Source organism: Rhinatrema bivittatum, chromosome 3 (assembly GCF_901001135.1).
Source record: "Rhinatrema bivittatum chromosome 3, aRhiBiv1.1, whole genome shotgun sequence".
NCBI lineage: Eukaryota > Metazoa > Chordata > Amphibia > Gymnophiona > Rhinatrematidae > Rhinatrema > Rhinatrema bivittatum.
This window is the reverse complement of record NC_042617.1, coordinates 305,426,267-305,441,907: the sequence shown is the minus strand read 5'-3', so window position 1 is coordinate 305,441,907 and position 15,641 is coordinate 305,426,267. Positions and strand designations below refer to the sequence as shown.

Genomic DNA, 15,641 nt, shown 5'->3' with positions numbered 1-15,641 from the left:
GTGCCTCTCCCTCCTACACTCACAACAGAAGGGGGATCAAGGTTGCTACAGCAACAGTTACCTGGAATAGTGTTGGGAGCTGCAGTGCTTGAAGAGAGGTCCCTCTTGAATCTCGCAAATTCTGAGGCGGGGAGGGGGGGGGGGTTACTGAGGAGAGACATGACAGGAAGCTTCTTCGGCGGAGACTGGATCCTTGGGGTGAATTCCTGTCGACACTGGGGGAAATGCCAGACAAGAGCTGAAGGTACTTTGTGTGAGGACCTGCTGGGCAATTCTGTACCCCAACATCAGAAGGCCTCAGTGGGCCTCTTGGTCTGCCTGCTCAGTCCTCCGAGTCTTACTTTCAATGTCCTTAAACACTCTGCTAAGCCTGCCAGCTCTATGGCTTGTATGGCCTGCTGCGGCCATCTTTTTCTGGCTGGATTCTGCTTATGTTCCAGCCTCAGTTTCAGTATCTTGCCAGAAATTGGTGTCCAAATCCTGGTCCTAGCCTTAATCTGTATCTTGCTCTTGACTCTGGTCTTGTGGCCAAAATTTGAGGCCTTACATGGGTACCTCTTTAGGGCCTGCATATTCTGTGCTCTTGCTTTATTTTGTTGATGATACTGTTCAGATATGCCTTGACTTTGTGTTCTTGTCTCTTCCTAGTTGTTTTATGTTTTCTGGCAGCCTTTCTGTGCCCTTGTCCTGCAGCAGTTCAGCCCTGCTCTTGTAGCGCCTTTTACTTCCAGTTCCTACTCCTGCTGTCTAAGTCCTGCTGGCCACCAAAACCTGAGGGCTCAAACCTTGATGGGCAGTACTGGCAAAAAACTCCTGAATCTGTTCTTGCTCAAGCCCAGTTCATCTGTGTCCAGCCTACTCTTGTTTTAGGGCCATTAACACAGGCAGTATGCCGTGATACTCTAGTTTTCTCTATACAGGAGTTCTACTGGGGCTAGTATGAATTCTAGCTCAATTTTAGCAGCACTTGCTGGGTTCTCCTACAGCAACTATTACTCTGAACTCTGTTTAGTCTGTTCTGGTATCTCTAGAGCAGTCTATTTCTTCATTGGTAACTTCAATCTCTGATGATTATTTGCGGATGCAGTCTGATGAGACTTTCTACTCCTTTCAAAGAGAAGGAATGGAAGTTTTGGAACAGCGTGTCCCCCATGTATCTAATACCCAGACTGGGCTGGCTCAAGCTAGTTCTGTGAAGGCTCGAAAGATTGAGAACCTGGACAACTATGCTAGGCATTTGAATATTTGTAAGCTTAAGTTTGCATTAGTTCTCTTTTGGAGACTTTCAAGAAATATCCGGTTGATGTTCTCAACATTCCAGCTGAAGCTTTGTCGCCCATAAAAGGGGCTATTTTCAGCCTTTGAGAGGTGGTCATGGGAGACACAGGGTTATGGTCAGCTGACAGTCTAGAGTTGACTGGTTTGTTGGAGAGATCTGTTGAAGAGGAAGAGACTGCCAGAGGAAGACTATTGGTCACCTTTGTCTTCCTACAAAATTGGGACTCTATTCCAAGACTTTTTTTCTGCAACAGATAGTTACTTGTTTTGACCATTCATGTTTCATTTTCCTTGTAAATATATCTTGAGATTATATGATGTAAAATATATTTTTTGAGCCATCACAAGTTTTCTAGATTCAAAGAACTGATGAATATGTCTTCAGTTATTACAAGTTAGGGATTGAGGTGTTTGCCAGCCAATTTGTTAGTTTAACTGGCTCTATATCCAGTTTTCCTTTTTCCTCTATATATGCCATGCTCAGAGTTTTCTTTCTTGGATGCTCCTCGCTTGGTGGTCTCTTATAAGATACTGTGATTATTATTCTTTGATTAATTAAAGCATAATTGTCTTTATTTTTCTGGATGTATTCTTAATTTAGTGCAACAAGTTATTCTTTTGTTAATGTAAAAAATATAGAGGCCAATATTCAGTATACTGTTTAGAGGACAAGTTATCCGGCTAAATATAATTATTTAAAGTTATCTGGCTACATGTAGCCGGATACCTTTACACCTAACCAACCATTAATTGAATATTGCCATTAGGCCTAAAGTTATCTGGCCACATGAGGCCAGATAACTCGCTACTTCTCTGGATAAAGCTGGAAGCATTCCATAGGTAATAGACTAACTTATGCTGGAAGAAGAGGGGACCCACTTTTAGAAGTAATGGGTGGGTATCAGCCAGGACTGGGGGAAGGGGATGACTGTGGGGGGTAGGCCTAAGAGGCACATTTAATATATTTTCATCAGGGAGGGAGGAGGAAGGCCCAGGCCAGTGGCGATTGCTTTATTTAAGTTTAACAGTTTCCAAGTTTTAAAGCATTTCGCAGCGGAAGGGGATAGATACATGTGGTGGGGTGGTGGAGAGGCATCCTACTGGGAGGCCTGCGTCTTGGGGTTTTTGGGTTTTTTTTTCTAAATTGTGCTGCTTACCTGGATATCTCTGAAGATATCCAGCCACACGATTTGGGATTACTTCAGGCCTGCTCAGAAGCAGGTTCTGGCAGAGTCTTGGGCATGGACAGAAGCCGGCACAAAGTACTCCGAAGACCAAGACAGGATTCAAGACTTAGGATTCAAGACTCGGATTTCAGGAACAGACCTCAGCATTAAAAACAAGGGCCTTCCAGAGACTTGCACTGCAGACATGAAATCAGGCCTTGTGCCACGAGACGCCCTACACAGCCCCCCATGGGCTGGTCACAGACCACCACAGTGGCACGCCTGGAAAGGTGGACAAGCAAGGAACCTGGAAACAGGACGAAGAGCCGGAGGCGAGGACATCAGGACCAGGTCTAGATCACAGAACATCAGGGACGTCTGGAACATGGAGCATGGAATATCAGGAACTTCTGGACCAGGATCATCAGGGACGTCTGGAACACGGAACATGGAACATCAGGAACTTCTGGACACGGAACATTAGGAGTTGGAACATCAGGACTTCTGGACGAGGAACATCAGGACTTCAGGACACAGAACAGAAGATGAAGTAGCTCCGACGAAGAACAAGACCAGGAACATCAGATGAAGGAGACCAGGAACATGAAGAACATGGAATACAAAACCATCTTGGCAGGAGCAGACCACGGAAAACCTTGACCGGAGAAGAGGAACATGGACGACCATGGAACCCGATTTGAAGGCCCCGAGGAAGTGAAGCTGAGCCCTTTTATAGGGCTGGACTAGGGCAAGGACTGATGACATCATTCGGTGGGGTCGCAGGCTTTTCCCACCGCTGGCTCTTTAAATATTGTGGAGAGGCGAGCGCCCGCACCTAGAGGAGTCTGGGGAGGCAGAAGCCTACAGTGGCATCCTGCCGCATGGAAGGGCAAGGCTGGAGCAGCTTCCTGCCGCGAAGACAGGAAACGGCGGCGGCACTCAGGCCGTGTGGGTGGAGGCAGCGGCAGCGGCGGTTTCCTGCTGCTTGGAGAGGACGTCTGTAGTGGCTCCATGCCGTGGAGGTGGAAGGACAGCGGCGGCTTCAAGGCTGCAAAGGAGCAGTGTCCCGGTGGTGGCACTAGGACCGCAAAGAGCTACAACAGCCCCTCCTGCCGCATAAGGTGGCATCGGACCACAAGGAGCAGCAGCGACAATCCAGTGGCAGCCTAGGCCACAAGAAAGGGATCTACAGCGTTGGCCAGCAGCGGTGACGGCTTGAGTGGTGAGTGGAGGGCCTGCTCATGTGATGGGCTCTGCGAGCAGGATCGTAACATACAGAAACCGTTCCAATTGTATGGGGCACCACTAACCTGATAAGAAAGAATTTCCAGGTGCATTTTGATCTTTGCTTATAGATATTACATCTTATGAACGCCAGGAGGAGGCTCTCCTTGGCACAATTAAAGTACTGAGAAGGGCATTAGCAGTATATTTGAGAGACTGAGATCATATCCAACATTCCCTGGTTTACAAGTGAGGTTCATTCCTGTCAAGGTATGTGCAAAAACTAACCCATGTGGATACATTATCCCCAGGAGAGGAAGCAGAGCACTCCAGAGGCTCTAAAAAGAAGGGTTGATGGAAGTGACTTTCTTCTCCATGGGACCTGCTGTTCAGGGAGATAGTCTACCTGCCAGAAGCTCGAATCTTAGTTGAAAAGATGCCGACCTCACCAGGCCATCTTGCGCATTACCCCATCTTGCGCATCCATGTAGGCGCCAATTAAACAACAGTGCACGAACCTGAGCAGGTCAAGATGGGCTACTTGGCACTGGGAATATAGATTAAAGAAGCAGGCGTACAGATGGTGTTCTTATCTATCCTTCCAGTTAAGGGTAAAGGCATGGCACGTGACAGACTCATCCTAGAGATAAACATACGGATGATCAAGCTGGTGTGATATTCAATAAAGAAGGTCTGCAGAGTTAAGATGGGATACATCTTACAAAAAATGGAAGGAGTATCTTTGTTCATAGCCTTGTAAACCTAGAGAGCAGGGCTTTAACCTAAGAGGGCAACTTTTAAACTGTGTGCAGAAATTTAAAGTCTGTATGTACTTTTTACCTGTAGACTTTACATCAATTTTCAAACAGAAAAGTTTATTTTGGAAACAGAATCATAAAAAGTATGGGGTCAATTTTCAAAGGAGCGTGTGCGCGTCCATCTGTGCGGCTATTTTAAAATCCAATGTGCGCATTGGTGGCGAGGTTTATAAAATACGATATCCGCACACACGTGTGGGCAGCGTGCGCTGGAGGGGTGAATTTTCGATTAATATGCACAGCGACACAATTGGGCCTCCCCCAGTTCCCCTCTAGTCCGCTCCAATTAAGGAGCCGGACTAGAAGGTGGCTGAGGTGATTGAATCCCAGTCCAGAAGGGTGGGCAAGACGTGCAGAGAGCGTGATCTTTTTGGGTTGTGGGTACCTTGTGGAGAGCTAGGAACTATTTTCTAGTATTCTTGTTTTGAGTGAGGGCCTCACTGGCTTAGCTCATGTGTTGGAAAGAAGATTCCACACAGTATGTCCCTGGCATGTGAGGATCTGTCCTCAGTTTTGTTGGAGAGACTTATTAGCAGTAAAAGATTTTTGGATTTTTTTTTTTTGACTGAGGTGAGACCCTAGTTCAGGCTGGTGAGGGAGATGCCCTGGATCCAGAGGCCAGGTGTTAGAAAATCTGAGTACCTTTCCATCAGGCCCATACAGAATGGTGCGCTCAGCCGAGCACTGTTTAGCCCCCGTTTGGCCGCGCGTTTTTGACACGCCACACATTTTACTCTCAGAAATTAACGCCAGCCCAAAGGCAGGCGTTAATTTCAGATGGCACCGGGCAAGTGTACAGAAAAGCAGAAAAAACTGCTTTTCTGTCCACCCTCTAACTTAATATCATAGCGATATTAAGTCGGAGGCCCCAAAATTAAAAAAAACAAAACCCAGCCGGTAAAATTAAGCGCCGGTTGTCAGACCCGCTGACAGCCGCCGCTTCCGCCGGCACTAATTTAAATACAGAATCGCGCGCCCAGGAGAGGTGCCTGGGCGTGCGTCGGGAGAGCGGGCACTCGCCTCGGAGCGCCGGCTCTCCCGCAGTTTTTTTTAATCGGCCTGCATGTCAGTGAAGGGGCTGTAGTAAATCATTACCTTCGAAGAATTTTGGACTTTACATTTCTTTTTTTCCGTTTTGTCAGTGAGGAAGTTTTTACCACCCTTCCTCACACAGAAGATGGGTATTTGAGCATCCCTGCTTTTCCAACATCTGACCTTTCCTCAAGGGAGGTCACGCCAGGAGGAGTACGGAGTTTGAATCACAGTGAGATGAGACAATATCTTTAGAGACCCACAACTGGATCTCCACCTTCTGGGATACAGGACACAGGCTAGGGTTTTGAAGAACTGAACTCTTGGTGACCTCAGGTACAATTTTTCGGAACTAAGGGGATCCCTCCCACAGCTAGGATTTCCTTGCCCAGCTGGAACACTTGCCCATTCACTTTAAGAGGTGTAAGCTTCATCCCAAACTCGGTACTAGGGACATATACACAGAAGAGTCCAAACTGTAAACGCACCAGTATGAGCACAGCTGTAACTTGGGACCATTACACATTCATTTATTTTGAAGAAATCATAGTAAAGTATAATTTGAACACCCAAACTGTGTCCTGCCTGTTCCCAGAAGCAGCATCACAGTGAGGATTTTCATTGGCACACAATGGAAAGAGATTCACTACACCACTCAGCCATTCACTAATTCCCCCAAATAGCAAAGAACCCATCTCATTAGAATGGAGAGGTAACGTAGTAACATAATAACATAGTAGTAATGACAGCAGAAATAGCAAAGTAACTGCCTCTCTGTGCTGGTTTCCCCCATGTTTTTGTTAAGGGTAGTAACTGCCTCTCTGTGCTGGTTTCCCCCATGTTTTTGTTAAGGGTAGTAACTGCCTCTCTGTGCTGGTTTCCCCCATGTTTTTGTTAAGGGTAGTAACTGCTGCTCCGTGCTGGTTACCCCCAAGCTTTATGTTAAGGGTAGTAATATTAACAAGAACAAATACATAACAAAATTACAGCTAACAACATTTTTACAGGGTGAGCATCCTTCTTGATAATTCCGACAATTCTGCTTGAACGTACTTTGCTTTTGGACTTCGCCATAGATGCAGTCCTGTGTTTTTCCCTAATGTCTGCATATCAGTATCCTAAATCGTAAAAGTGGGAGACCCAGCATTCGCGGTCTCTGAATCTAATTCCCCTTTTTTCCCCTGCCATCAAAGCAGAGATTGATGATGTCTTCTGTTTAGGGTAGTAGCAAGTGCCGCTCCATGCTTGCCACCCACAAGCCTATATGTATATTAGGGATGTGCATTCATTTAAAACAAATCATAAAACAAATAAGGGCAATCTGTTTTATTTGGAGGGGCCCCGAAATAAATCAAGGACCTCTCGAATGAAACAAACCTTATTCATTGCATTCATTTTAAATGAATGCATCGGGCCTAGGTTTAGGCCGGAGACCAGGGCCTTGCTTTGGGCATAAGCCGAGGCCCAAGCTTGATGCTGGGGTCACGAACTAGGCCTAGGCTGATGCCAGGGCCTTGGCTGCGACCCAAGCCTCCCCTCGAACAATCACTTACCTGATCTGTTGGGTATCCACAGAAGTGGCCAGGGCAGGTCTTAATGCCTGAGTCTGGACCCGGACTCAACTGAATAGTTGGGTCCCGATGCCTGGGCATCAGCCTTGGCCAGAGTCTGGGCCAGGCCCAGAGGCTGAGTCCTGACATGGAAGCCTTGGCCCGGGCTCAGGCCCAACACCGGAATCTGGCCTGGAGGCTGGGTCCTGACAGCCTAGGCCAAGACCAGGGCCCAGGCCTGATGCCTCAGCCTGACCGGAGACCAGGTCCCAACACTGGGGCCTTGACCCAAACCTAGGCCTGACACCAGGACCTGGCCCAAGGCTGGATCCCAACACCTGGGCCTAAGCCAGCATCAGTTGAAGAAGAAAAGAAGAAAGAAGAGGACATAGTCAGAGTTGCTCTGAGGCCTGGGCTTCAGGCCTGGGCCTGACCCTAGGCTGAAGCTCAAGTGTTGGGACTCAGCCTCCAGGCCAGGCCCTGTTGTCAGGACCCGACCTTCCAGCTGGAGGTTGAGCTCCTGGGTTCTGGCAGCTTGAAGGACTTAGGTGGAACCCAAGGATGTTCTGGCAAGCAAGAGTCCAGGAACAGGCTGGGGTCAGGGCTGGCAGCGGATAAAGAGATGCCAAGGACAGGCCAAAGGTCGGGCCAAGCATTGGACAAGGCAACATTGGAATCCAAAGTGAAAGTCAGGTCCAGGCGGCAAACAAGGTCCAAGGCAGGGATCAATACAGGGAGATCAAGACAAGGCAGGACAAGGCTGGAATGAGGCTAGGCTGGAGACAAAGCAGGAACGAGGCACATGACACTAAAGCAACGCACATAGTGGAAGCAGGGACACTCATTGCTCAGGTGATGGCTGGAAGTGCAGCTTGGGTTTTAAATCCCCAGACGACATTGATGTCATCTCCTGGCACATCTGTTCCTTTCCTGTGGTGGGGCCTTTATGTATTGGCACATGCTGTGCACACACACCTAGGAAAGCCAGCAGTAGAGATGAGATGGTGGCAAGGAGGAGCATACAATGTCTGCGGCAATCGGAGGTGTGTGTGGATGGTCACGGGGATGTACTGCAGCTGGCTAAATGCAACACTTCCAGATACAAAATGAGGTATTACTCTTACAGCATATATTATACACATGATCTTTGCCATTCCCAGTACTTTCCCCACACCTGATCATAACCATCCAATTTATTTCTAAGACCAAATGTTATTTTTTCTAACATACCTATCTCTCCCACCGCTCCTTTCCAATGGTTTAGTTGTGGAACCCCCCTTTCCAATAATAGGCGATAGTAGTTCAAGTTGCTTGCAAAATGTGAGAAAGTAATTGTATTTGTTTCTTATCCAAATTTAGGAAATCCCATCATCCCAGTAAGCATAAAGTTAAAAAAAAAAATTCAATATATTTCCCATTTGTCTACTGTTTCCCAAATATTCTGTACCTCTGCACATTCCCACCACATATGGATATAGGACCCCTGCCCCCCCACGCCAGCCTAGAGAAAAATGATGGTACTTAAATCTTCTATGCAACAATCTATACATCAATTCTCCGTTTTTGTTGCAGACAGACATTTTCAGTCTGGCATATCTCCCTCCAGTCTTCCTCATCTAGCTAAAGGGACAAATCTGCATTCCCCCTTTGATTTAATGAAACTAACATCTCTGCAGTTTGTGTTTCATCCTGAAGATATAAATATAATCTGGAAATGAATTTGGATTTAATCTCTTGCTGTGTAATTAACTTTTCTAACCCTGTCCGGGCACGCAACACCCCCATGTCCCCTCTAAGCCGTAGAATATCCCTGCTCAATTGCAAATACATATAATGAGTGTGAGGCCACATGTTGTTGTGCCTGTAAATCCTGAAAGGACCTAAAAGAGCTACCTTGCCAAATCTAATTCAGAAACTAAAGTCCCTTTCTATGCCAACCCTACATGCCTACGGACATAGTAGCCGCTGATATAAAGATGGGTTTCCCAACAGTGCAGATACGGGAGACACTGCTTCCGGTCTTATCTTGAACAATTTTAAAATTATACCTCATATCATACAGAAATGGGCCCTAAGAATTTTTGAAAATACTGCTCATCCCACAGGTAGGCTCACCATACTTGATAAACCGTATCCCTTTGCCTGGATTTGTTCCAGGTCAAATCATACTGAGGATTCATCTTTATGGAATCAAGCTCTCAGCGCTACCAATCGTGCTGACAAATCATATAAAAAGAGGTCAGGCAGTTCCAGGCACCCATTATATCTAGGAAGCTGCAAGGTAAGCCAAGAAATGAGGACATCGATCCTTGAATATCTCTAAACACCTTCTGGGGATATGCTGGAAAAGATATAATAGGCGGGGACGTACCAGCTTCTTTAATAGGTATGCCCTGCCCAAGAAGGATAAATGTAAAGGGGACCAGGACAATAAGTCCCGTTGTATTCATTTAACCGCTGTAGGATAATTTAAACAAATCCAATACATTACTAGAAACATAAATTCCCAAGTATTTCAACTCCAAGTTGGCTAAGGAAAAACATACGTAAACCAGCTTAGGTCCTATGGGAAGCCAAACAGACTTCTTGTAATTAATCTGATATCCCGACACCAGACCATACCCACCTAGCACTTCCAATAATACCAGAATTGATCTTTCGGTATCAGTGACAAATAGAAGAACATCATCTGCATATAATGAGGTTCTTACGCTCTACCAAATCTGCTCTAAATCCTTTTATATTCCTATCCTCTCTGATCTTCTGAGCCGAGGGTTTCAATGCCAAATTGAAGAGTAAAGGTGATAAAGGATACCCTGTCTCGATCCCCTGGCAAAGGCAAATGACTCAGATAAATAGCCATTTAGCAGTATTCGAGCTTTGGGTTTCCTATATAAAGCTCCAGTCCACCCAGATATACCACAGCGTTTCAGTGTGGCGAAGAGAAATGTCCAAGAAATCCTGTCAAATCTTTGTCCGTATCCCAACGATAGCAACAACCCCAGGGATTCCATGCTTCTTAACCAAATGGATAATATTTATAAGTCTTCTGGTATTATTTGTGGAAGTGCAACCCTTAACAAATCCCATTTGATCAGCATCTATCATGGTTGGTAGAATCCTTTCTAAGTGCAACTGACGTCCTTTTGCCAATATCTTTATATTCTGCATTTAAAAGCGAGATCGGTCTATAAGAGCTGAAGTCTAATGGGTCCCTGCTCAGTTTGTAAATTAAAGTGATTACTGCATCTAGCAAGTTTCCAGTAATAGAGTGTTGAGCCCCAGTAGAAATAAGTAACTTGGTTAATAATGGGACCAGTTCTGCCTGGAATTGCTTAATAATCTAATGGAAATCCATCCAGACTAGGATTTGTATTAAGAGATAGGGATTTTATAGCTTGAATTATCTCCATTATTCTAACCGGGGCAGATGACCGATCTGCTATTTTCTGTGACACCCTGGGGAGATTAACTTTGCCCAGAGACGTCTCAGTTTCAACCTCTGTTGCTGTTCCTGGGTCCCTATAGAAATCTGTAAAGTATTCTTTTAAAACCTCTACTATTTGATGGGGATAATGACAATTGCTATCTTTGGTTCTTCTAACAGGCCTATACAGTAAAGCGCGGCCGCGGTTACCCTGCTTCATTTGCTTTAAGTTGGGATCCACTTCCTGGTACCTGTCATTTCAAATGTCATTCCTGGTACCTGTCATTTCAAATGACAGATACCAGCGCACCCAGGATACTGTATAGGCGCTGTATAGCGCTCTATACAGTAAAATGGATTGCGCTTCATGGACGCTTCTTGGACGCGCTTTGGACGCGGCTGGCATTTGCATGCCATTTAAATACTGTATCGAGCGGTATGTGATCCGGACTGTGCGTGCGGCAAATGAGGGTGCGCCCGGCACTGCCGCACTTTTTCTCCCACGTCCTTACTGTATCGGCCTGAGAGCTAATAATGACAGGTGAGGCTTACTTAGATTTTATTAATTGGGTCAGCATGTTTCCAGGCTTATTTCCACTTTCATAAAACCTTTGCCTTGTATATCTCATGGAGTTTTCAATTTGTGAAGTCTGTAATGTTGCTAAGTCATTTCTGGCCAAGGATAAAGCTTTATATGTTCGATGTGAACAAGCTTTCTCATGTTTTTCCTCCAAAGTGTTAATTTTCTCCATGAGTTTTCTTTGCTTTGCCGTATGCTGCTTGTTTTTAAAACTAGCAAAAGATATAATTCTCCCTCCCACTATTACTTTCAGGGTCTCCCAATGTAGCAAATCAGCACATTCCTCTGTCAGGGGGTGCACCTGACAGTCTCCAATTTCAGCCCTAATCAAATCTATGAAGTCCTGGTTTTAAGAAAAGATATATTTTGCCTACCCAGTTCTATTCCTGTAAATAATGACTGGCAGCAGAACCAGAAATAAAGTTAAGAGTTTGGTTTATCTAAGTGTGATGTGGCTCTGTTCGATGCTTTAGGATGCCAGCACTAGGGAATAGCATTTAGAGCCGGGGTTCATGGAGGGGAGGAGTCGGTGATGGGTTTTTTCTCTCTAACCAGTCAAGAAAACGTGAGCTGCCCCTGCTGTCTCTATTTGGGTCCAATTCACTCTGCATGACTCATACTTTGGAACCCACTAAACAAATTTGGGAGGTGGACCCTTACTCCAATAGGGAAAACCCTCCCATCATTTTATGTACCCTGAGGATGGGGTTACCTTACCTTTGAGGTATCTGAACTGAATGTCTCTTATCATTTCAGTCTGTAAAACTAGGAATCTGTGTTTACTCAGGATGGGAGATGGCCACATTCCATTGTGTGCATACCCTTAGCTTGATTGTGCACTGGTTTCTGAAAAACATAAGGACTGGATTATACAGGTGATACTGACTGCTGCCACTAAATCCTATGGGCATTTCAGACATTCTGTGCGGAAATTTGGCAAAAACAGCAGAAAAAATTAATTACATGGACTTGAAGCAGGAAGCTAGAGTTTCATCTTTTTTTTTTATGCTAGGGAAGCTTCTGGAGCAGCATAAATCAGCGGCCAGCCAATGACAACACATGGCTAGGAGCAGTTTGCTTGACTCTAGTTCAGTGGAAACTGATGTCCTACTGCTGCAAGTCTTACCAATCCACTTCAAGAGACAATTCAAAAAGTGAGCACCTACATTGCCAACCTCAGCTGAGTCATTCCTCCTGTGTGGCTGCTGAAAAACGAAATGGAAGAGTTCCAGCATCAAGCTCCCGTGTTCACCTTGTTAACAGGCTCCCTACAGATTTAAATTATGATACAAAGACCTGCAGCATGTGAAGTCCCTGGGCTGGAAAATGATGGACGTCTACATGTTAGGCCCAGAGTGGCACTACCCCAAGGAATATTTTGCGCATGGCTCTAGAGGGAGATGTTCAGCATCTGTATGAGATGTATGTTCAGAGAGAGAAAAAGAATGTGTGTGTGAGTGAGTGTGTGAGTGAGTGTGTGAGTGAGTGTGTGAGTGAGTGAGTGTGTGAGTGAGTGTGTGTGTGTGAGTGAGTGAGTGAGTGTGTGTGTGTGTGTGTGAGTGAGTGTGTGAGTGAGTGTGTGTGTGTGTGTGAGTGAGTGAGTGTGTGAGTGAGTGTGTGTGTGTGAGTGTGTGAGTGAGTGTGTGAGAAAGAGGCAATGAAAGGAAGAGCTGAGCGAGAGAGATTCTCCTGGAAGCATGGGAGAGTGAAAAAAAAATACTGTGGGCTCCTAGGAGGAAGAAGAGACCCCACGTATAAACCATATCCAGAACTGTGAGTAATAAGGAGGATGCCCTTGCAGAGTAACATAAGGAACATAGACTCTCATTGTGCTTATTTGTGAGAAGATAAGTGGAAGGCAGTAAGACTCTTGAAATGTGAATTTTAAGCCAAATACCTAACACAGAAAATTTAAGATTTGTGTACACTGATGGCTCCTGAGAGAAGCAGCATGTAAATAAATGTCTTGCGTCAGTAAAGTCAGACCAGAGATGGAACCACAGTTTGAGAACTGTCTGCAGTTATTCCAGGTACTGACCCTAGTGGAACTGTGGCGGTATAGAGATGATCGTTCATCCTCAGTGCTTTCACCTGCGGTCCCCTGCAACCCCTGACTGACCACAGATTGAAAGAACCCTAAAACTGTTCAGGATAAGCCCCGTGAAGCAACAATTACACATGTGACTCAGAGCACTGTATTTTAGCAACAGCATCAGGATCCCCATTTTAAGGGTCGCCAACCGGTCCACTGCTGCGGATGAGGCTGTCGTAATCCTGGCTTATGTCCATGCATGCAGTGGGGTAAACTAGGCTTGGAAGAGCCCAGCCAGCAGGCCTAGTGCAATATATACTTCCTTATCCTTCTTCCCCTCAGGTACAGTCATTGTTTTATTAATTAATTTACTTATTTATTTATGTTGTTGTTAGCTTGATTTCTCACCTTATTATCCCAGCTTCTCAAGGCATGTTACAAACAAAAGTTAAATCAGCAATGAGTATTCATAAAGTATTCCAAAAAATAGAAAACCAAACTTGGGAAAAAAAATCCCAAACATTCCCACCCAATTATCACACAACTATGAGGTGCTACTTATGGAAAATGTCTCCTCAGGGACTGGGTTGGCCCAATACGCTGACTAAACCTGCTCTTCCACTTTATTTCCTTCTCTACCTGCTGCTACAATAAAGTCCACCTTATTTAATATACATTGTACAACCTGGTGGCAGTCAGTCATAGGCCAGCAAAACAAACATTATAATTAAAATTTGGGAATGAGGAAGGATATTTAGTATGGTTTACAAGAGCATGAAAAAGACTGGGCTACAAGTTTGACTAGTAGAGCATATTCTACCTCTGCCATGCTTGAAAACTACTTGGAAGAGTACAGGAAAAATACAGTCCCCTTTTATCTCCTGTTAGGAGAAAAGCACCAATGGGCCAGCTTTATGCCAGGTTGGTATATGCCAACCCTCAAAATGAGCATCAAATGCTTTGGAGGAATTATTGACTCAATTGACAAACCACAAATCGAATCCTCCGTGATGGATTATTTACATCATTCAAATTGCTTTACCCGGTTTTGGGATCATAAGCCTTATATATTTCAACAAATAATCCATCATGGAGGATTCGATTTGTGGTTTGTCAGGTTGGTATATGCAACATAAGATGTTTATATTGTTTATATTGACCACTATCCGAAGAAAATATTTAGCCTTCCTGACAGCACTGTCACTGATCATCACGGACACTTACTACCCAGAAATTCGTTACAGCTGTTATTCATCAAAGTCAGCCACTCCTTGTTTTCTAGGTATTTTGGGGCAGTTTGCAAAGCTTACTCACATTCAAGCTTATCCGTGACAATAATGATGATGATGACTCCAGCATGAGCAACCACTGATCGTGGCCTCATCCTCAGGCTTCCTGTTGAGGCTACAACATTCACACATTGGATGGAAAACAGTTGATGACTCGGGCCCACTGTGGGGGCTCACCCATGCCAGCTTTTTCAGGAAAGCCACCCTTGATGTTTCTCAGTTTTAACTGCTTCATTAAAAGGGTAGGAAAACCCTTTTTATTCCACTGCTTCTTTCCTGATATGTAGGTACAGAGCCCTGTGGGTTCCTACTAAGAGGATTTGCTTATCTTTATAGGGAGAAAAGACAGAATAATATTAGTGTGGGCTGTAGCTCACCCATGTGGGAGACTGAGACGTTGAGCAACTAGACTATTTAAACACCTGCCACCATCCTAATCTGTGGATTCTTTAGTTAACCCTACCAGGGGCAGCATGTCCCTTTGCTGCTGCAGTATGGTTCATTTTCCTAGGGATGAACCCTTGGGTCTCTAGGACTGAGATCTGGGTGAATTGAAAACTTTAGGAACATTTTTCTATTTTTCACATGCTTTTTGGACACCTTTTGTTTGGAGGAGGACATTTATTTCCATCCTTCCCTTTTCCCTTCTTGTGTTATTTTCCCGAGTACTCTAGGGCCCAGGCACTCCTGTTTGCTACCAGTTTGAGAAAATGGTGCCTCTCCCTTCAGGGAGGAATAGATTATCATCCATTCCTGGGGACGGAAGAATAAGAGAAGTTGGAAGAAGACCAGTGGCCCCAATCAGGTGTATCTGCAACCATCTCGCTGAGATCAACAAGGGAAGAGAGGAGTAAGAAGGGTACCAGCCAGGTACGAAATCAAGGAAGGAGGAGAATACTGAGTATTTACTTTAAAAGTATGAAAAATTTGACTTTTCACTACCACAACTAAACTAAATTATCATCCTATCCACCAGTTTATGGATAATCTACACCCCCCCCCCACATTCCCCCCCCCCCTACCAGGAAATTCTGGATACTCAGACAATAGTAACATCAGCAGAGGATCTTTACCAACTTAAATTTCTATTACAGTTGAGCTTCTTGGGGTCCTGCGAAACGAGGGCAGTAACCGGGGTTACATATATTACTTTTATTTCCAGTACACAAGAGTGGGTAAGCAAAAGAGCAAGTTTATAACTTATGAATGTGTCTGCAATCCTCCAATGTAGATCAAAATGTTTTG

The 15,641-nt window shown here is 45.0% G+C and overlaps 1 protein-coding gene across 2 annotated transcripts in view; it reads right to left on the bottom strand.

Annotated features, from left to right (window-relative positions):
• TESPA1 (thymocyte expressed, positive selection associated 1) overlaps nucleotides 1-11,909 on the bottom strand; it is a 145,073-nt gene extending 133,164 nt beyond the window's left edge. For both annotated transcript variants that reach the window (XM_029595120.1, XM_029595121.1), the window contains exon 1: nucleotides 11,793-11,909. The gene's annotated coding sequence lies outside the window, so the exon portion shown is untranslated. The remainder of the gene's footprint in view (nucleotides 1-11,792) is intronic.
• Nucleotides 11,910-15,641: the final 3,732 nt, after the last annotated feature.